The sequence below is a fragment of the Elephas maximus genome, chromosome 22 (genome assembly GCF_024166365.1).
Source record: "Elephas maximus indicus isolate mEleMax1 chromosome 22, mEleMax1 primary haplotype, whole genome shotgun sequence".
Taxonomy (NCBI): Eukaryota; Metazoa; Chordata; class Mammalia; order Proboscidea; family Elephantidae; genus Elephas; species Elephas maximus.
This window is the reverse complement of record NC_064840.1, coordinates 6,325,827-6,348,242: the sequence shown is the minus strand read 5'-3', so window position 1 is coordinate 6,348,242 and position 22,416 is coordinate 6,325,827. Positions and strand designations below refer to the sequence as shown.

The 22,416-nt window shown below is 48.1% G+C and overlaps 1 protein-coding gene across 2 annotated transcripts in view; it reads left to right on the top strand.

Moving 5' to 3' along the window:
• RFLNA (refilin A) overlaps positions 1-22,416 on the top strand; it is a 148,847-nt gene that overhangs the window by 3,784 nt on the left and 122,647 nt on the right. Inside the window, exon 2 of one of the 2 annotated variants that reach the window (XM_049866166.1) lies at positions 11,315-11,519. The exons of the other annotated variant lie outside the window; for it this stretch is intronic. The gene's annotated coding sequence lies outside the window, so the exon portion shown is untranslated. The remainder of the gene's footprint in view (positions 1-11,314; positions 11,520-22,416) is intronic. 2 annotated transcript variants of the gene reach the window in all.

Genomic DNA, 22,416 nt, shown 5'->3' with positions numbered 1-22,416 from the left:
CAAAATGGACAGGGGCTGCAACAATGGACTCAGACATACCAACAGTCATGAAGATGGCGCAGGACCGGGCAGTGTTTTGTTCTATTGTCCATGAGATCGCCCTGAGTCAGAACTGACTCGACGGCAACTACCACCACCAGGAATTAAGATCCTTGAAATGGTTATGAGGTGGTTGGCGTGTGTATAGCTTGAAAGCGAGAAAATAATCGTTGTCAGACAGCCTCAGGCTCAGCTCCTGGCTCTGCCACTTCCTAATTCGGCAGCCTTGGGAGAGTCACCCAGCATCCTCTCCAAGATGCTAACCTGCATCTGAAAAACAAACATAAAAATAACACCCACCTCCCAACATCCTTGGGAAGACTCAACGAAGCAATGAACATAAAACACCGAGTCCAGTGCTTGGCACGTGGCGGAAACTCATGATTTGGGGTTATTTTTCTTATCGTTTAATGGTCTGGGGTTTGGTTGGTGGGACCTGAAAATACTGAGTTCTATTCATGGCTAACCGTGAGATTTGACGATGTGGTTTTGTGGTCAGCATTTAGGGCTGATCACAGGATCATATTGTAAAATATTTGTGGATTCTATGAGATCTGCAAGGAGTCCTGGTGGCACACTGGTTAAGCATTTAGCTGCTAACTGAAAGGTCAGCGGTTTGAACCCACCAGTTGCTCCTTGGAAACCCTATGGGGCAGTTGTACTGTTTCCTACAGGGTCGCTTTGAGTCGGAACTAACTCAACGGCAACAAGTTAGGAAGTGTGCAATGTCTTGAGAATTTAAATGTTCCTTTCTTTGGAGCAGTGTTTCTGTAGCATTGCATGGGGAAGGAAATCAAAGAAGACAAGGGTGAGTTCTCTTTCCCTCTCACCTTATCCTTTTCTCTGTCTAACCTTCTGTCTCTCTCGGTTTCCCTTTCTGACTCTCTTTGGCTCCCTTTATCTTTCAGACCCACTGCTGAATCAGCTAAACTTTGTCTGACCCCGTATTGCTTATATGTAACACCAATCTTCTCTAAACACTGGCTGAGCTTAAATCCACTAAGAAACTCCCAGAAAGTCTGTGCGTGGTTATCTCTGAAGTGAATTGAGCCAGGAATTTGGGCCCACATTTGTTTTATCCTCATCATTATTGGCACTTGATCAGATACAGCCTGGCGAGGCAAAACTCTGTCAAGGAGAAGAGCCCAAAGGAATTGGGAAAAGATTAGTTTCACATGTTTTGTGTTTAGAACAGGTAGCTCCTCTCGCTGAATATGGAACTTGCTGGTGTGATGACTGTTTTAAGGGAAGGGCGGGTAGGAATGTGTCATAATGGAAGATCCTTGCAGCAGAAAACATTGGCTTTCAACCTGGCAGTCATGTCCCTTTCTTTCATGTCTATCCCAACCCCACCCAGACTTGGCTAAACCCTGATTGGTTGAAGCAAACATGGCCGTCTCATCCCTTTTGCCTGTTTCGGCTTAGGCAGGGACATGTGACCCAGTTGTGGGCCAATCAGACATGGGGAGAAATCTGCTGGGGGCTTCTGGGAAAGGGTTCCGAGCAAGGAAGAGATGTTCCCTTTCTACCTCTTGATGTTGTGTGTGGATGTTGTATATGGCTTGGAGCTGTGGCAGCCATCTTGAAACCATGAGGGGTGACACTGAAGATGACGACTCAGAGAGAGAGGAAGAACTTGAGTCTTTGGTGTCACCACTGAGCTGCTGAGTAAACCAGTCCTGAAGCTCATCTACCTCTGAATACCTTGTTAGGGGAGGTGATAAACATCATTGAAGCCACTTTTGGTTGGGCTTTCTGTTACTTGTGGCCAAGGTCATTCCAACTGAGAGAGTGCCTGAGACGCCATGTCATGCCAGGTAGAATAACAGGGTCAAGTTGGGTCTAGGTAGATTCCTATAGTTTTTGGCTGCCTCACCAGCCCATCCTACAAAATGAAAGAGTTGGCTTCCTTTTTATATGCAAATAATGACAGCACAAGCCTTCACCAGCCTTCTTGAAGAAAATTGGCTTTCTTACAAGGCCCCCCCACCCGCCCCCGCACCCCGAGAGTTTCCAAGAGGACTTCACCACCAAGTCATAGAGCCAGAGGGAGGCATGCAGTCTCTTTCCTTCAAACCTTCTCAGCTGAATGCTGGAGCTGTCCCTCTCTTCCCTCTGCCTCACATGTGACGTGAAGACAACATTAGCACCTACCATGTCTGGTCGTTGTGGAGAACGAAGGAGCTAATGCTTGAAAAGTGCTTAGAACCGTGCCTGGCACATAATGAGCCAAAGACAAATGCCAGCGTTGTCGCTACACTTAATTCTTCGCTTTGATGAACACTGTCATAAGCAGGGAGGCGCTTTGCTTTAAATGCCAGACAGTCAACCTGCAGTGCTTGAAGGATGTCTCCCAAGAGGCCTAACGAACTGATAAAGGAGAAGAAATTACGGGACAGGAGAAGAAAGAGAGAGGAAGAGGAGGAAGAAGAAAAGAAGGGAGAAGAGGAAAGGAGAGGCAGAAAGAAAAGCAAACGATGAAGCAAGCAGGGCGACGGTCCGCTCAGTGCCATCCGCCCCTGGCCTGCAGAGAACATTCCCAGGGCAGCTGTGCTCAGGTGTGTGGAGGTTGCCCCTGGGCCAGCTGCTCCCTTAGGCTCCTGCCCTGGCGCCAATGGTGTGTCATCCAACTGGGAGCAGTGGAAATGCAAAGGCTTTCTTCTCCTTATTGTTTCTAGGACCTTTTGTCTGGGGCTTCTCTTTGTCTTATTAAAGGATGCTTCTGAATTTGTAGCGGAAAGAAAGACAGCAGGGCTCCTGAAGAAGCTGTGCAGCTCCCCAGGCCTGTCCTCCACCCCATAAAGTGTCAGGAGAGCGGTAGGACTCGGCGTCCACAGATGCCATCTGGCAATGTTGTTTACAAATCCGCTGGCGAGCAGAGCTGCGCCTTTCATCCAAGTGTCCAGATTGATGTTGCCCCTGAGCGCTCCAAGAAGCCCACGCCTGTCTCTTCTGGCTGACCCTCAGGTGTCTGTTTCCGTGGTGGTTTCTGGGGAGCTTCTCACCAGGAAGGGAGAAGCCTGTTGTAAAACGTTCCGTGAATTGACGTCGAATCATCAGCTGTGAGGGATCTCAGGCCACTGGAGGGATGTTCCGGGGCCCACCCAATCTTTCCAGGCCAGCACATGTAAAGGAACAGAGAGAATCCTCACTTCTCTGCAAGGTCCTGGGGCTGCAACAGGCAGACACGCAGCACCCAGGACAGGGGAGCTGTCCCCGGGGCTTGAGTGTTCCCGCTTGTATCTTGGAGCAGATGCCCTGGAAATTCGGGACTCTGGGCCTCCAGAATCAGTGCTATAGCCCCAGGTCCAACTGGGCTTGGGAAGTCCCTGGGAGGAGTGGCCACTGGTCCTAAAGATGATCAGATTCCCATCAGTGCCTGTGTCTCTACCTCCTCCTGTTCCGCCGTGAGCATCCTAGCCTAAGTCCCCCGGTGAACATGTGTGCTCCTACCTGCTGGACGCATACCTAGGAGTGGAATTCCTGAGTCCTAGGGTATGCATAGGAGCTCCTAGACCAGGGGGAGATTGGTGACAAGGACCTTCCCCCAGAGCCCACAGAGAGAGAAAGCCTTCCCCTGGAGCTGGCACCTGGCATTTGGACTTCTAGCCTCCTAGGCTGTGAGAGAATAAACTTCTTTTTGTTGATGCCATCCACTTGTGGCATTTCTGTTACGGCAGCACTGGATAACCCAGACAGTCTTTATTGTATTACTTTTCACATCTTGACATGCTGCATCGGAAATTTTCTCTGATTGATTTTGTGTAAATATTCTCTGCTTCCGACTACATTATCAACGCCTTGAAGTCAGAGCAGAAAGACTTAGGCATTTGCTCCTTTTGCAGGGACTACAAACCACAGGCCCTGCTCTTCGCCCTCCCTGTAACCACGCCCTGTCACGTGACTTCAGAGCCCTTTCACCCTCACCCTGGGATGGACCATGTGACTTGCTTTGGCTGATGGGGTGTTAGCAAATGTGAGGCAAGCAGGAGCTTGAAACAGGCTTGCTTGTGTGTGGTTGGGCTCTACCCTCTGCCAAGTCGCCATGAGGACAGCCTGGGCTGGCCTCCTGGAGGATAAGAGCCATGTGGAACAGAGCCGAGTCACCCTGTCACCCCTGCCAAGACCAGCCAAGGTCAACCAGAGGCCAGCCAGCCCAGACGCGTGAGCCAGCCTAGTCAAGGTCAGCAAAGCCACCCAGCTGACCAGCAGCTGACAGTAGATACATGAACAAGCCCAGGCCAGATCAGCAGAACCCCACAGGCTCTTGAGCTAAACACAAGTTTGTTGTTACAAGTCACCGAGGTGTCGTGATTATTTGTTCCTCAGCATTATTATGGTCGTAGGTAACTGATGAGGTTCAGTGGTAGAATTCTCGCCTTCCATGCGGGAGACCCATGTTCAATTCCCAGCCAGTGCACCTCATATGCAGCCGTCTGTCAGTGGAGGCTTGCGTGTTGCTGTGATGCTGAACAGGTTTCAGCGGAGCTTCCAGACTAAGGCAGACTAGGCAGAAAGGCCAGGTGATCTACATCTGAGAATCAGCCAATGAGAACCCTGTGGATCGTAATGGAACACTGATCTCTAACCGACCACGGGGATGGTGCAGGATGGGGCAGCATCTCGTTCCCTTGTGCACGGGATTCACGGTCAGTTGGGTGCCGACTTGACTGCAGCTAACAACGACAACAGGTCGTTGATACATAGCAGACGCCCAGCACCTGTTGACCAAGCAGCTGCTGTGAACGTGTCTTCTCTTCATTGCTGGATCCCCTCTACAGGTCACGCTTGGTGCTGCTGTATCTGCAGTTCTTTTCCTGGCCTTGCCCCTGGAGAGCCCTTGTGCTTGGAGGGTTAGACAAACTCACACGAGCAAGAGGGTGAGTGCCCTAGGTGAGCTGTCTGCCTTTGGGGAGATGTCTGCACCAGGTGGGGTGTTCCAGGCGGGGCCCTGGCTTCCAGTTTCGCTGGTAAAACATTGTCAGTGTTTTTTTTTACTGCAGTAGCATGTGTATCAGTGGGTGTCAGTGTGTATCGTAATAGCCCATGTATCAATGTATCAGTGTGTATCACAGTAGCCCGTGTGTCAGTGTGTGTATACTGCAGTAGCATGTATATCAGTATGTGTCACTGTGTATCACAGTAGTCTGTGTATCAGTGTATCAGCGTGTATCACAGTAGCCCATGTATCAGTGTGTCAGTGTGTATCACAGTAGTCTGTGTATCAGTGTGTCAGTGTGTATCATAGTAGCCCGTGTATCAGCGTGTATCACAGTAGCCCATGTATCAGTGTGTCAGTGTGTATCACAGTAGTCCGTGTATCATTGTGTCAGTGTGTATCATAGTAGCCCGTGTATCAGTGTGTATCACAGTAGCCCATGTATCAGTGTGTATCACAGTAGCCCGTGTGTCAGTGTGTGTGTATACCGCAGTAGCATGTATATCAGTATGTGTCACTGTGTATCACAGTAGTCTGTGTATCAGTGTGTCAGTGTGTATCATAGTAGCCCGTGTATCAGCGTGTATCACAGTAGCCCATGTATCAGTGTGTCAGTGTGTATCACAGTAGTCCGTGTATCATTGTGTCAGTGTGTATCATAGTAGCCCGTGTATCAGTGTGTATCACAGTAGCCCATGTATCAGTGTGTCAGTGTGTATCACAGTAGTCCGTGTATCATTGTGTCAGTGTGTATCATAGTAGCCCGTGTATCAGCGTGTATCACAGTAGCCCATGTATCGGTGTGTCAGTGTGTATCACAGTAGTCCGTGTATCAGTGTGTCAGTGTGTATCGTAGTAGCCCGTGTATCAGTGTGTATCAGTGTGTCATTGTGTATCACGGTAGTCCATATATCAGTGTGTCAGTGTATAACACAGTAGCCAGTGTATCAGTGTGTCAGTGTTTATGGCAGTAACCTGTGTATCAGTGTGTGTCAGTGTTTATCACAATAGCCTGCATATCATGTGCCAGTGTGTATCACAGTAGCCCAAGTGTACTGTGTATCACATAGCCTGTGTGTCATTGTGTATCAGTGTCTATTGCAGTAGCCTGTGTATCATGTGTCAGTGTGTATCATAGTAGCCTGTGTGTCAGTGTGTATCAGTGTCAGTGTGTATCACGGTAGCCCGTGTGTCAGTGTGTATCAGTGTGGATCACAGTAGCCTGCGTGTCAGTGTGGATCAGCGTGTATCGCAGTAGCCTGTGTGTCATGGGTCAGTGTGGATCACAGTAGCCTGCGTGTCAGTGTGGATCAGCGTGTATCGCAGTAGCCTGTGTGTCATGTGTCAGTGTGGATCACGGTAGCCCGTGGCATGGCCGACCTGCCAGCCTGGATGCCTGTTGTCAGGAATAAATATAAATCGTGCTTCCAGATCAGTAATCCTCACTCCGTTACATACCATGTAGCACTGGAAACGCGCAACGCTGCTAACGTGCCGAGCTTGTTGTGTCTCTACGAGGACAGAGGCCTCACTTGGAGGTCTTGTGGTTTGAGGAGGCTGGGAGGCAAAGTGTTGTCTTTGTGCTTTATTCTGTTCAGCCCTGCAGGAAAGCACGTGTAGACTCTTGCCCCTCTGCTCTACTTTTTTTGTAACAAAGCATGTCATTTAGTACTATGTTTATTGTTACCTGTTTCCCCTAATAGCATGTCAGCTCCAAGAAAGGTGGGAGTGTTGGCTATTTTCTTCAATGCCTTCTCCCCAAGGTCTAGAACAGTGCCTGGCACATAGCAGGTGCTCAATAAACATCTATTTAAAAAAATAATCATACAGACATATACTCTCTGCCAACCAAACCTTTTCTCCTCCAAACAAGCTCCCGACAATGGAAAGTTTGCTCATAATGGTTAAACTAAGCTGGGGGGTGGGGGAATGGAGGAAGAAGCATTTGGCATGTCCCCCCAGCCCCCAATGTTGGGAGAATGAGAACCTCACACATGGGGCCCCAGCTGTCACAGAGACCCATAGGGGACATGGTAGCATAGCTGAAGGGGCTCGGAGGGACTGAACAAGGGTACCGTTTGTGGGAAGAGAATATGAGAGCAGTTAGCCAATGTTCCCCACAGGCATGCATGGCTCCCTCTCCAGATGGATGGTTCCAGAACCAGATAGCACTAGCCTTCGGTGCAGTTGGCTCAGTGTCCCTGAGCAGCTGGCCCAGGGTCCCAGCGTGGCTTTGGCTCTGATCTTCTGAATTTCAGGCTTGTCGCTTGGGGCCTCTTTCCATTCTGAAAACGCTAGTACCAGGAAATTCATCATAACCCAGCCACAAGGCAGTATTTTCTCTTAAGACACAACTGTCAAGCTCTCAGTGCTCCCATTTCTGCCATCTCGGGAGCGTTTGGCTTGCTTTGAAAATGAAATCTGTTTTATTAGTCTTAATCTTGTTCAGTTGTTCCTCCGAGCCCAGAGCTAGCCTGTCAGGGCATGGCAGCAAGGCTTGGCAGGACTTCTAGGGAAAGGGCCTGCTGATGATAGCATAATGCAGTGCCTTGGCCAGCTGGATTCCCAAAAATGCATGCTCCGCAGAGCTTCCCAGCCGCCAGCGAGCAGGCGCTGAGGGCTCCTCTGGCTGCAGCTGCAGCTGGAAAAAGGAGAAAGGGAGAGGAGGGGAGTCGCCAGGGGCAACCTCTCCGCAGAGTTCCAGGAAGCGAGCGACTTGGGTGGATCTGAATAGGCAGTTCATGCTAAAATCAGAAAAACCATGTCAGAAAAGCAATGGAAAGAAACAGGGAGCTCCTCTAACAGAATACCTGCCAGCAGCCAGGGATCAACTCCACCCGCCCCACTCCCAGCACATCTTTTTCCTGGCTTGCAGATTTCAGGGGAGGTGAAAAAGGTCATAGGACTGGGAGTTAGAACACCCAAGCTCTAACTCAACTCTGCCTCTAAGATTAGCTGTGTGCCCTTGGGCTAAGCACTCACCCTCTCTGGATTTCCACTTTCTTCTTCTGTAAAACAAAGGGGAGACTAATCAGCCCTACTGGCTTCTGAGGTTGTGGGGAAACCCAAAGAGGTTGTGTATATGGTCATTATTATTAGCTGTAGCGTTATCATCACTGTTGTTATGATTGTGACTTTACAGATGGGGGGACGGTGCTGGCTGGTGATAGAGCCTCGGAACTTGGAATCCTGAGTCTTCATCCTAACTTCCAGAATCCTTGCTGGATTCCTCTCTTAAGGCAATTGATCCAAGTTAAATTTAACACATTTAGGCAACAATTGTTTTACATTTTGAAAAGATTCACCTAGATGGCAGAACTTTCATACCTAAATCAAATAAGTCATTTATAAAAATCTAATTTCTCAGGAGCCAACCTCTAGCTTCAGGGGGTTTGCATCTTCATAAAGAAGAGGAAGGTCTTTGCCTCCTGGATTTCTCCTCCCATACTGAAGAGAGCTGGTCATGTAACAAATGAAAGTTTGCAGAAATGTTGGCACGTGAGTTCCGAGGCTAGGTCATAAAAGACTTGGCAGCTTCCATTTTGCTGTCCTTTGGATCATGTTCTCTGGGAGAAAACAGCTGCCATGTTGTGAGGACACTCAAACAGCGCTGTGGCGAGGTCCACATGGTAAGGAACTGAGGCCTCCAGCCAACAGCCGTATGAGTGTGCCATTTTGAAAGCAGATCCCCCAGCCCCAATCAAGTCTTCAGATGACTGCAGCCCACACTAGCATCTTTTTTTTTTTTTTAACGAAGGAGATCTGTTCCTAAGTATGTCTTTTTTTTTCCTTTTCCCTTTTTTTTGTTGTGTTTTAAGTGAAACTTTACAATTCAAGTCAGTTTCTCATATAAAAACTTATACACACATTGTTATGTGGCCCTAGTTACTCTCCCTACAATGTGACAGCACACTCCTTCTCTCCACCCTGTATTTCTCATGTCCATTCAACCAGCTCCTGTCCCCCTCTGCCTTCTCCTCTCGCCTCCAGACAGGAGCTGCCCACATAATCTCATGTGTCTGCTCGAGCCAAGAAGCTTACTCCTCACCAGTATTATTTTATGTCTTAGTCCAGCCTAATCTTTGTCTGAGGAGTTGGCCTCAAGATGGTTTTAGTTTTGGGCTAAAAGAAAGTCTGAGGACTGTGACCTCTGGGGTCCCTCCAGTCTCAGACCATTAAGTCTGGTCTTTTTACTAGAATTTGAGGTCTGCATCCCACTTTTCTCCTGCTCCATCAGAGATTCTCTGTTGTGTTCCCTGCCAGGGCAGCCATTGGTGGTAGCTGGGCACCATCTAGTTCTTGTCTCAGCCTGATGGAGTCTCTGGTTTATGTGGCCCTTTCTTTCTCTTGAGCTCATATTTGCCTTGTGTCTTTGGTGTTCTTCATTCTCCTTTGCTCCAGGTGGGTTGAGACCAATTGATGCATCTTAGATGGCCGTTTGCTAGTGTTTAAGACCCCAGATGCCACTCACCAAAGTGGGATGCAGAAAGTTTTCTTAATACTCTTTGTTATGCCAATTGATCTAGATGTCCCCTGAAACCATGCCAGACCAGCATCTTGATTGTAACCTCCTGAGAGTCCCGAAGCTGGAACCACTCAGCTAAGCCACTCCCAAATTCCTGAGCCTCAGAACTGTGAGGGGACAGTAATTATAGTCGATCTTTGTTTATTTGCAGATTTTGTATTTGTAAACTTGCCTAGTCACTAAAAATACTTGTGGTGTTTCCTCTGTCATTCGTAGACATGCACAGAGCAGCAAAAATTCCCAGCTGAGGCTGAACAGGTCTGGTTTGGTAATGGCTAATTCAGTACTCGTGAAGACTTTATAGAACCTAACTACCACGTAAAATGAGAATTGACTCTATTTCCTGTTGTTTTAAGCTGTTAAATTATGGAGTAATTTGTTGTGCAGCAAAGGAGAACTAATATATCCTGGCATACAGTATCGCAAATCTATGTTTATCTAATGAACGAATGATAATACCAACTGCTGTTTATTGAGCTTCCATTATGTGCCTGCCATTAGGTCTGGCACTGATGTTACAGAAACGACTACGCATATGGGGTTCCTTCCTTCAGTGGATTCTTAGGTTAGCAAGGAAGACGTCAATGGGCTGCAGGTGGCCACAGGTAGGATAAGCACTGAAACCTGCCCACTGGAAATATTGTCAAAGCAGTCTTCTGAGATCACCCAAAGTAGACACTATGTTATCGGGTGCCATCAAGGCGATTCTGCCTTGTAGCAACTCCATGTGATGGGGTAGAATTGCCCCAAAGGTTTTCTTGGCTGTAATCTTTTTGGGAATAGATTGCCAGGTCTTTTCTCCCCACAGAGCCGCTGGTTTGAACCACCAGCCTTTCAGTTAGCAGTCGAGCACTTAACTGTTGTGCCTCCAGGGCTCCTTAGAAACTATAATACTGGTTTTGTTTTCGTGCCTTTATGCTATGGCCACTGCCCACCATCTCCAGAGTCTTAAAAAAAAAAAAAAAAGTCTTAGAGAAGAAAATTTCCTTTTACAAAGCAAATGCCAAAATCCCCCAACCTGACCAGCTCAACAGTAGTCCTCAGTAGGTGCTCACTAACGTGCTTTGGGGTGTGTGGTTGAGTGGGTGAAGTTGATTTAAAGGATGTACCTGAGTTACCTGAGTTAGAATGATAAACGGGCCTCACGGTTGGAAATGTGCTTGGTACATCCTCTGCTACCACCAGGTGGAGCCCTGGAGGCCTTAGCATCGTCTTGATGCTTGGACACTTGAGACCATGGTTGTCCAGAGTGGCTCTCCAGGTGTGAATAGAGTTGGGTTAGCCGCAGGGGAGTGGGAGAGTCACCTCGCCTGGCCTTGGCTTTTCTGGCTTGTGGGGGTTCCACTTCCAGAGGTTACCCTAGTAATGATAATAATAATAACCACTCCCCCCAGCCTCCAACAACAAATATTTATTGGGCCCTTGAACTGGACTCTTTACGTATTTTATCTTATTTTTTTTGTCACGACAATCCTCGGAGGAGGGCTGTTAGCCCATTTTACAGATGAGTTAAAGTAAGGCTCTGAGGGGTAATTTCAGTTGATTGTCCAAAGTCACTCAGCTAGAAAGTGCTACAGTCAGCACTGGAGGGCAGGCCATCTATCCCCTTGGGTTTGAATCTTGACTCCACCACTTGTTGGTTGTGTGACCTTGGGGGAGCCATTCACTCCAGATGCTAGTCACCTCGGTTGTGAAGTGGGTATAATAACAGTACCTGTCTTCTCAGGTTGTTGTGATGACTGAACGGGTTAATACTCGGGAAGTGCTTAGAACATGACCTGATGTGTGACAAGCACTATGTTTGTGTTAAGGAGCCCTGATGGCACAGCAGTTAAGCACTCAGCTGCTGCCCTGAAGACTGGCAGTTGGAGCCCACCAAGTGACTTCACAGAAGAAAGACCTGGCAATCTTTTCCTCTAAAGACTACAGCCAAGAAAGCTCAATGCGGAAGCTCTACTCTGTCACATGGAGTCACTGTGAGTCGAAAATCAGCTTGGCAGCACACGACATGTTTGTGTAAGCTACGACTACCACTGTTACTCTTATTACTATTGTTGTTGTTTTTATTACCCAAGGTCACCCTTTTCTCCTCCTCCCCGGGGTCAAGGGTAGCCACTTTTTACCCGAGGTAAGGGAGGGAACAGATTTAAAGGCTGTATTTTTCTGAATCTAAAATTGGAACATGAGTAAAACTGTAGAAGGGGGAGAAGTGAAACAACACAGAAGAGGAATCTTCACGTTGCCACTGAAAATCGCGCAGCGTGGCCGTTGGATAAATCCCTTCCTCTGGAAAGGCACAAATGCTGCCTCTTATCAAATAGTTTTTTCCAGCTTTCCTGAAAACGTGGAAGCACAAAGGTCATTCGCTTTTCTTTACAGGTGGAAACTGAGAACTTAATCCATTTACTATCACTCACCTTCACCGTGAGTTTGTGGGACAGCCAGAATTGGAATTCTCACCTCCAGTCTTAGCGCCCACACCGCAGAACTGTGCTGCCTGCTGCAGGCTGGAACCTTCTGCCTGAACCCCTACCCTACGATAGATACCTGTCTTACCTCTGAGGCAGTAGTTCTCACAGTGGGGTCCCAGGATCTCCTGGGAGCTTGTTAGAGATGCAACTCAGTGCTTACCCCCCACTGGAGGGGTGGAGCCTGGGAATCTGCATTCATTCTCACAGACCCTCCAGGGGAAGCCCAGAGGGGAAGTTAGGCAGCTGCTCTTCCAGAGAACGGTGGAAAAGTGGTTAGTTGCTGAATAGCGGCTTCACCTTGAGCCAGAGAGGCTGGACGATTTGAAGCAGCGCCCTGGGCCACCGCACATTTTGACCTCATTGGGCCCGATTTTCCATCCCTTCTATGGCTTGCCCCTGGCTCTAGAGCCCACTTCTGGGCTGGCAATAAAGCCGCCTCTGTCCGCATGTGGCTCCCCGGTCCCGAGAAGGAAGCCAGGGCTCTTGGGAGCCTGCCTGCCCTGGCAGCTACCCTAGGGGTGTGTTCCCTGGCAGAGGGCCTGGATTCTCCTCCCACTGCCGCAGCCACACCCGTGGCTCCTTCATGGGGGCTCACAAAGCTGCACTATTGGGAGGGGGAGCAGCATCGGCGCCCGGCAGGGGTTTCTGGTCACACCAACACTGGCGTGGAAGCCTTGTTGTGCTGCCCACATGGATCGTTATTTCAGCTGTCTGATCTGATTCTCCAAAGTGGAGATTCTGCTTCTTTCCCCTGGTTTGCATAATCAACTTTTCACCTGCTTACTGTGCCCCATTCCACCTGCTCACCTTCTGTCTCTCACCTGAGCCCTGATAACCCTCATGGAAGCACAGAACACATCCTGCTTAGCCTGGTCACCCGTCCTTCCGCCTCTCCAGCTTACAGGCACTTTGAAGAGTTCCTTTCAACTGCGGGAAGCTTAAGAGCCCAAGGTCCATCCTCTTCCAGTCTGGAATGGACTAAGATAGACCAGGGAGAAAGGCCTGGCAATCTACTTCTGAAAATTAGCCAAATGGAGACCTTATGGATCACAACAGAACATGCTTGCTTTGGACTAGTCATCAAGAGGTGTCCATTTCCGGAGGAGGCCATCATGTTTGTGAAGTAGAGGGTCAGTGAGGGCATGGGAGACCCTTGGTGAAATGGATTGACACAGTAGTCTCAGTGAGGGACTTAAACATGCTGTCGATTTTGAGAATGACTCAGGACTGGGCAGTGTTTCGTTCTGTTGTACGTAAGGTCGCAGCTCTCCAAGGCAGCTAACACAGCAACACAACTTTGGGGAAGTCACTTCACCTCTGACCTCTCAGTTTCCCAAACTGCAAAATGGAAAATGTGCCCCTAGGGCTTATCATATATACATAATGTATATTATATATAAAATAATAGTAATTATTATCGATCACTCATATCGCAGACAAGCGAGTTGAGCTAGAAAACAGCGGAGAGACTCCTTCTCCCCCTTGAGCTCAGACGCCTTCTGCTTTGTAGATCTGGGTGGGGGCTTGGCTAACTATCTCAACTTAAGACAACTTTAGCAGTGACCTTCAGCAGCCCTGCAAAGAGCAGCCCTATACTCCCACCCTCCGTTCTCTCGCCCAGCAAAGGAAGTCCATAGGTCATCAAGCTCGATGGATCCTAGTGAGGAATGAATTCGCCTGTGGGCCCAGGGCAGCAGAGCCGTTTTTACATGGACACACTGTTGGACAGCTTCCTTTCTCAGGGCTAAAAAACACGGTCCCCTCCAGGATGCTGTCAACACGCGGAAGAAATAATAACAATAAAGATAGCAACTACTGGTGGTAATCATAACAAACAGATAAATAGCAGCTGCTTTGTCCCTTAATGTCTTATAAGATTTACTAGTCATTTAATCCTGTCCTAAAAAGGAGCACTGGTGGTGCAACGGTTAAGCGCTCAGCTGCTAATTGAAAGCTTGGCTGTTTGAACACACCTGGCAGCTCAGTGGGAGAAAGACCGGGAAGTCTGCTCCCGTAAAGTTCTACTCTGTCACACAGTTGCTATGAGTTGAAATTAATGGCTGCTAACAACCTTTTTTTTTTTTTTTAACAACCACAACAACAATCCTGTCCTAGGCCCAATTTGCAGATGAGGCAATGAGGGCTCAGAGAGTGTAATTAGTTTACCAGCTCACACGCATAGTAAGAAGTGACAGAACCAGGATTGCAATTTGAATTTGATTGCAAAGCCCACTCTCCTAAGCAGACTCCCTCCCAGCAAAACCTTCCAGCCTATAGCCCCAACCCAAAACCCACTGCCATCGAGTCAATTCCGACACCTAGCAGCCCTATAGGACAGAGTAGGACTGCCCCACAGAGTTTCCAAGGAGCGCGTGGCGGATTCGAGCTGCCGACCTTTCAGTTAGCAGCCGTAGCACTCAACCATTACGCTGCCAGCGTTTCCTTCCAACCTGTACAAATATATAATTACTGGCCATATAGAATTTTTATTACAGTCAACTTTTTTCACATAATATTATTTTATTAAATAATGCCCTTAAATATTATTTGAATACATGGTTTTAATTGCAATATAATATTTAACCTCAAGAATATACCATAATTTGTCTACTCTCCTATTTTTGGATATTGAATTCTCTCTGTTCCTAAAAAAATGTTAATATATTGCAGTGTAATCCACCTATAAGAACCTTTGCTTATATCTCTGATTATTTTCTCAGAATACATTTTTAAAAGTAGAACTGCCAGATCAGAGTGAGAACATTTTCAAGGTCTCTAATGTTACCAGGTGTTTCCATTAGAGAGGTCAATTACAACCCCACCAGTTTCTGCATCCTCACCAAATTTTTTTTTTAAATATATTTCTCAGTTTCATAAGCTTTTGAAAAATAATGTTTCATTAGTATATCTTAACTTGTACAGGTGAAACTTTTTCACACATTTTTTAGACGAGTACGTCTCTTCTTATGAGCATTGTTTGTTCATTTCTTCATTACAGTGGCTGCTCTTGTTTATCATTAACAACTTTTTATATATGGAAGATACGCTCATTCATCAATGATAATTGTCACAAATATTCTTTCCCAATTTTTTATTTTAAATTTTATTTGTGACACTGATATTTGGAGGGTTTTTTTTTTTTTTTGTAGTGAAGTGTTAAAAGATTTCTTTCATTGTTTTGTGCTTTGAAAGTTCTGCTCCAGCCAGGAATCAGATACCTGTTTACCTCTATTTTTTTCTGCTCGTTTTGGAGATTTTTATGCATTTATTTCTTTATGCCATCTGGATTTTATTTTGGCCTATGGTGTCAAGGAGCCAACTTTATTTTTTTTCTATCCAAGTAGCTAATCAATTGTCCCAGCACCAGTTACTAATTCCTTCTTTCCTTATTGATTCATAATGCCACATTTATAGTATATTAAACTTTTATAGGCGTTAGATCCTAGTACATATAAAACCTACTGTTTTTAATATCCTTTATTCCATCAGAGAGATGTTTTAAAAAATAGAGTGATTCATGCCATTTTCCTGCTTAAAACCCCACCCAGTGTCACCCCACCCCCACCTCACTGGGGTTAACATCCGGACCGCCCAGCCCTGAGGCTCTCCTGGGCACTGTCTACCTGTCCAGCCTCCCCTCTCTCTGGTCCCCACTGCCCCATCCTTTAGCTCTAGCTCCTCCTGGGGTGCCCAGTGGCTCCTTATCCACCCACTTCCCCTGTCCTCACCCTCTATTACTCTAGCACCCCTGGTTCCCCCTCTTGCAACCCATTAGCAAGTCTGCCCTCAACCCAATTCCATCTCCACTCCCCCACCTGGTCCCAGCCTTCCCGGCTCTCTCCTAGAAATGGTAGGAATCCCCCATCTCGACTCCCCACTTGGGCCTCTCTTCAGCCTATTCTCCATGTAGTCCTCCCCACACCTATCTTTTAAAAAACAAGACACAGGTCACACACACACACCTGCTGACAGCCCTCTGTAGATATCCTGAACCACAGCTCAGCACAGTGCCTGGTGGCAGGGTGTCCCGGGAAGTGAAAGTCCATGGTCCTGGGCAACCCTGCGTCCCTGGACTCCTTGCCAATGCCTAGTGCCCATGTGCTGAGTGCGTGAGTGCAGGCCAAATGAGCATGGTGTGATGTGTACTTTCTCCAGGTGCCTTACCTTCAGACACCCCTGCCCGTGCCCATGGCCCTTGCCTCCTGGGAATGCCCCCTCCTCTCCGAGTTGTGCCCTCTCATCCTTTAGGGCTCAGCCCTGGCTGTCAGCCTTCCCTGGGGCCTGTGTTTAATTCGTGCCGAGCCATGATCTCACATCACTTCTGCCCACTGCTCTGTGTGTTCACCGGCGTGTAAGCCCTTGAGTGAAGGGACTGTGCTTTCTAAGCCCTAGAGTAGAATGTGAAGTGCTCGGTTCTGGAGCCCCGGGTTGAATCCCAGCCTCACTGTCTGCTGTATGACCCAAGGTAGGTTACTCAGCCTCTCTGTGCCTCGTTTTCCTCATCTGTAAAAGGACGGTGATAACAGTAATTACTTTGTGGAGTCATCATGAGAATTAAGGGAGTTAATATGTGCAGAGGGTTTAGAACATTGATTGAGATTACTAAGGGCGGTGTTAGTGTTGGGTGTTGCGAAAATAGCCGCATGGCATCGGAGGACCTCCACTTTCAGGAGAGGGAAGGAGGAGAATCACCAACACCAGCCCAAAGCTGATTCCTGTGAGGCGGAGGTCAGGCATACCTCCTCTCTCCAGCCTTTTTACCAATTCTGACACTGGCTGTCCCTCCCAGGACAGTCTCCACTTCTCTGCTGGGTTTGATAATTTGTTGCCATGGCCACACAGAACTCACAGACCATACTCACAGTTATAGTTTATTAGGGAAGCACCAGGTTATACCTTGGGATCAGGACCAACAGGCTACAACTCGGGGCCAGGATCAGGAAGCAGGTAGGCAATCTCTCTTCAGTGCAGGATGGCTCTCTCAGCTGTGCAGGGCTCCGCTCAGCCCCTGAGGACAAGCCGCCCCTCGGCCCCTTCAGGACAGGCTCCTCTCAGCCCCCTCAAGATAATGACTGCGGCTAGAAAGTTCATGTTAAGTAATTCACTGCCCTGCAGGTATTATTACCTTTATTACTATTATTTTTTTCCTTCCCTGTATCTCCAGGGCTCAACAGGAAGCTGGCCCACAGTAAGTAGATGATAATAACCAGTTGGTGTCGAGTCGATTCCAACTCATGGCTACCCCACATGCGTCAGACTGTGCTCCATAGGGTTTTCAATGGCTAATTTTTCAGAAGTAGGTCCCCACGCTTTCTTCCAAGGTGCCTCTAAGTGGACTTGAACCTCCAACCTTTTGGTTAGCACCCAGTGCATTAGCCATTTGCACCATCTGGGGAACTTAAGCAGAGGGTACGTAAGTGTTTATAGAAAGGAAGGAGGAGACGAGGAGGGAAAGGAGACCGTGCAGAGGAAGGCAGGTGGTGACCTTCCCTGACCTCTCCCTCCCCAGGCCCTTCCTCCCTCGCTGGTGGTTCTCAACACGCTGCACTATTAATTCCTGGCTCCTTATCTCCTGTGTAGCCCCTCCGCACTGTCCTCAGCCTGGGGTGTAACAGGCACTCAGTAATGTTTGTTGGATTGAGTTGGAGCCACACACACTGTTCCTGTTTAATGGGAGACACCTTCGGCTATGGACTCACACTTTGGAGCCACTTTCTTGGATATAAAAGGTCCTTGGGTAGTTCAAACAGCTTACTATCCATTGGGGTTCTGAACCCACCCAGAAGTACTGTGCAAGAAAGCCCTGGCAATCTGCCTCAGTAAAAATTACAGCCAAGAAACCCTAAGGAGCCATCCTACTCTGACACACATGAGGTCATCAGGAGTCAGAATCGACTTAGTGGCAACGTTTTGTTTTTTTCCCCTCTCTTGGGGCGAGGCCCTGAGAGCCAATCACCATAACAGCTAATAACAGTAACAGCTAGCCCTGAGTCTCACTGTGTTGTGCCGTGTTAATTCTTGCCTACTTGGTCTCGTCTAATTCCCAGGACAACCCTAGGAGGTAGTCATCATAACCCCCATTATACAGATGAGAAAACTGAGACACAGAGAGGTGGAATAACTTGCCCCAGACGCCTGGCATTTGCAACGTCTCTGCTCAAACAACCCAACACCCCATCTCCTAAATGCAGAGGCAGAAAGAGCAGAGCCTGGTAAGCAGTAGGTTCGCCCCGAGGGGCACTGTGAAGCCAGAGCAGCCGGAGGCATTGAGGGTGGAGCCTTCGGTGCCTGAGGTGTGCTGACAGCTGCACCCCTCATCATGTGCAAGGGAAACACACCTGAGCAAGACGTGGCAGCTGCAGCGATGTGGGAACCCACCTGCAGCCTCTCAGTCTCCTTCGTAACAAAGGAGGTTCCATCTCTTCATGAACTTCACCCCAGCTTTGTCACGGGCTTCCGGGGAGAACTCGAGCAGAGTATGCTTTGTTGTTGTTGCCATTGGGTCAGCCCCAAATCACAGCAGAAGGAAACACTGCCCTCTCCTGCGACATCCCCCTAATCGACTGCGGGTCAGACCGTTGTGGTCCACAGTCTCCGGTGACTGGTTTTTGGATGTAGATTGCCAGATCTTTCTTCCTCGTCCATCTTAGCCTGGAAGCTTTCCTGAAACCTGCTCAGCCACCTGCAAGCCTCCGCTGGTGGTGGCTTTGCATGAGACACATTGGCCTCCCCCATAGAGGGTGGGGGTTCCACCACCGAACCACTACTGCCTCAGAAATTAGAATTTACCCTTTGCCTTGCCGTCAAGTTGATCCCAACTCACAGTGATCCCACGTGTTAGAGAGTGTGACTGCTCTGTAGGGTTTTCTTGGCTGCACTCCTCATGGAAGAAGATCAGCGGGTCTTTCTTCTGTGGTGCCGCTGGAGAGGTTCAAACCTCCAACCTTTAGGTTAGTAGCAGTTGAATGCAAAACATTTGTATTACCCATTGCCCATTGCCATCAAGTCGATTCCGACTCATAGTGACCCTGCATCACCCAGGGCCCTAGAAAAGTAAATTTACTACAGAAATTATTAAATTAATAATTGTTGTTGTTGGGTTGATTCCGACTCATTGCAACCCCATGTGACAGAGTAGAACTGCCCCATAGGGTTTTCTTGGCTATAGTCTTCACAGAAGCAGATCGCCATGTCTTTCTCCTACGGAGCATAGGTTCAAACCACCAAAATGTCGATTAGCAGCCTAGCGCTTAACCCTTACACCAACTATAAAATTCACATGTGCTCAGGGCAACCATTGAAACAGACTAAAGTCTCACTATCACGTCGTTGTCACTTGTAGCCAGCCCTCCCCCTCAATCCATCAGGTGATACCATCGCCCGGGTTTAGTTTTCTCCCTGGATGGTTGGATTCATTTGCTTGCTGGTTTATAGTGTCTTTCCCCGCCAGAGGCAAGCTCGGTGAGAGCAATTGTGTTCGTCTGTTTTTTTTTTTTACATGTCCCCAGTGCCTGTATGTCCCCAGGGCCACCAGCAGGCTCTTAAGGAATACCAGCTGACTGGAAAAATGAGCACAGATTCAGAAAGGAAAAAAATTAATAATCACCCCTCCCCCCACTTCAGGTAACCGGTGTCACCAGCCTGGGGGGAAATTAAGTGGAGTCCACAACCAGCTAGAATTTTAAGTGGCGTGTTCAGTCTTGTGGCTTACTTGTAAGTCTTTTCTTCCTCCATCCTCACAGATAATTGAGAATTTACTGTTTTAAATGAACAAATAATGGATTTTCTCCATGGGGCAGTGGAAATGCAGTCTGTATACAGAGGGGGTCACCTCCTCATTTGTAAGATGGAGATAACAACAGTCCCTGCTTCTTGGAGACTGGGGCATAATAAGAGCTCAGTGAATAATAATAATAAAAAAAAGTGAATACTGCCCACTAATTGTTGCCACCACTTGTCTGTCAGTGTGCCATACTGTCGTGGCCTGTGTGTTGCGGTGATGCCGGACACTGTGCCACCAGTATTTCACATACCAGTCGGCTCACCCGTGGTAGACCTCAGCAGAGCGTCCAGACTAAGACAGAGTAGGAAGAAAGGCCTGGTAATTTACTTCCAAAAATCAACCAATGAAAACCCTGTGGCTCACAAGGGAACATTGTCTGGTGTAGTGCTGGGAGATGAGCCCAAACATGCCGCCGACCGTGGAGATGACCCAGGACTAGGAAACGTTTTGGTCTGTTGTGTGTGAGGTCTCCATGAGTCAGAGCCGACTGGATGGCAACTAACAACTAGGTGTCGGCTACTACTGGCGTTATTTTTATGAGGTTGGGTGTTCTCCGAAGAGCACTTCCAACTGTAAGAAAGTTTCCAGAACAGCAATTTTGTCTTTACAACTTTACAAGTAAAATGAGCCTCTGGCGATAGCCTTTCCAGAGACAGAACCGCCATCTCGCAGCCAGCTCCCGGTGTGAAACCTTTCCCGTTTTCTTCACTCCGCCCGTGAGCAGCACCGCCTTCCTCGCCGGCTAATCCGTGCCTTGTTTCAGATTGCTTCGCCTCCACATTCCACTCCCTATTTCCTTATGCTTATTTCATCCGAGAGGGTCTTTCTAGCCCCAGGATTACAGAGAACCAAGAGGCAACCCTTTATTTTATGTTTTACCTTCTTCTGAAAACCCCCAGACCTCTCCCACGTGCCTTTGTCACCAGCTATTCAATTCTAGCTCCCTCTGGTATGTTTAGGGAGAACCTTCTAAAGAAAAGGCGCCTTTGGATATTTTTGTTCCCTTCCCAGAAAGTGTTTTGAAATCCAATCCGAATCTCAAGTATGTTTTGAGCGGTGTTCAACATTTAACATTCTATGAAAATTTGGATTTAATTAATTTCTCTGCAATAGTGTGATACTTCTATTTTTTTCTGTTTCTTGGACCAAAGCCTCTCCACATGTGTGGAAAAAATGGGGGCCTGGGGGCTTTTTATGGTAAGAATTCACGTGAAGTGGGTTGGAGTCATTGCTTTAAGGGAAATGACTGTTTCTGGCCTGAAGACTGTGTCTACAAGTGTGTGCTCGGCTGGGAAAGTTTCGACTCCACTGTGGGACATGCCATGTTGCTCGTCTGGTACCACTGACATGGGTGGTGTCCTTCATGGGTCAGTTGTCCTGTGTTTTCACTCATGTACCGTGGAGACCCACCAGTGGACTTGGAAGAGTGTGGTTGAGTTCCGTCCCGACCGCCACGTGTGTGAGCCTCCTACTGTTGTAACAAATGTCCCCCAACTGAGTGGCTTAAAACCACACACCTTTGTTATCTTACAGTTCTGAGGTCAGCAGTTCCAAATAGGTCTTGTGGGGCTGAGATCATGGTGTCAGCAGGGCCCCTTCCTTCTGCAGGCTCCGGGGGAGAATCTATTCCTTGCCTCTTCCAGTTTCTAGAGGCTGTCTGCATTCCATGGCTTGTGGCCCCACATCACTCTGGCCTCTGTTTCCGTTGTCACATCTCTCTCTTTGACTCTGAGCCTCCTGCCTCCTTTTTCTAAGGACCCTTGTGATTACCTTTGGGACCCACCCTGACAATCCAGGAACATCTCCCAGTTTCAAGATCCTTAATGTAATCATGCCTGCAAAGTCCCTTTGCCATGTCGGGTAACATATTCACAGGCTCTAAGGATTAGGACTTGGGCATCTTTGGGCAGCCCTTATTCTGCTGACTACACCGTGCTCGCCCGTCATAAGGCCAGGGGGAAAAAGAATCAAGCCGGTTGCTGTTGAGTCAAATCTGACTCATGGCGACCCCATGTGTGTCATAGTAGAACTGTGCTCCATAGGATTTTCAATGAATGTGACCTTTCGGAAAAAAGATCACCAGGCCTTTGTTCTGAGGCACCTCTGGGTGGATGTGAACTTCCAGCCTTTCAGTTAGCAGCCAAATGTGTTCACCGTTTGCACGACCCAGGGACTCCTGGAGGGCTGAAACACCCCAGTAAATGCCTCTGCATCAGGAGATGGGGCCTTCCTAGTCCTCCGCCGAGTTCCAATTCACAGCCTCATTTCCAGGGTGAGTATGAGAGCCATCTGTTGGGACAGAAATGATACTTGCAGACATTTCTAGAGCATTTCAGGGACAAGAACAGGAAGTGGGCTCTACCCAGGTTTTCTAGCATCCTGGAGGAGGAGGGCCCTGGGGCATTTTAAAGGTAAGAGGCCAAGGGTTGAATCCCAGTTTAGTGGAGTAACCAGGGGGCTTTGAGCTTCAGGTTCTCCACCTGTAAACTGTGGACAATGATCTCTGTCCCTCAGGGTTCTTGATTCGTGTGAATTCACGGAGATGATTCAGTAGACTGGAAATAAATACAGGTGGTCCTCGATTTAGGACGTATTCTAGTTACGATGAACTGCACTTAAGACCAGCTGTTGTTGTCTTTCTGTACATCTTATAGTTAGT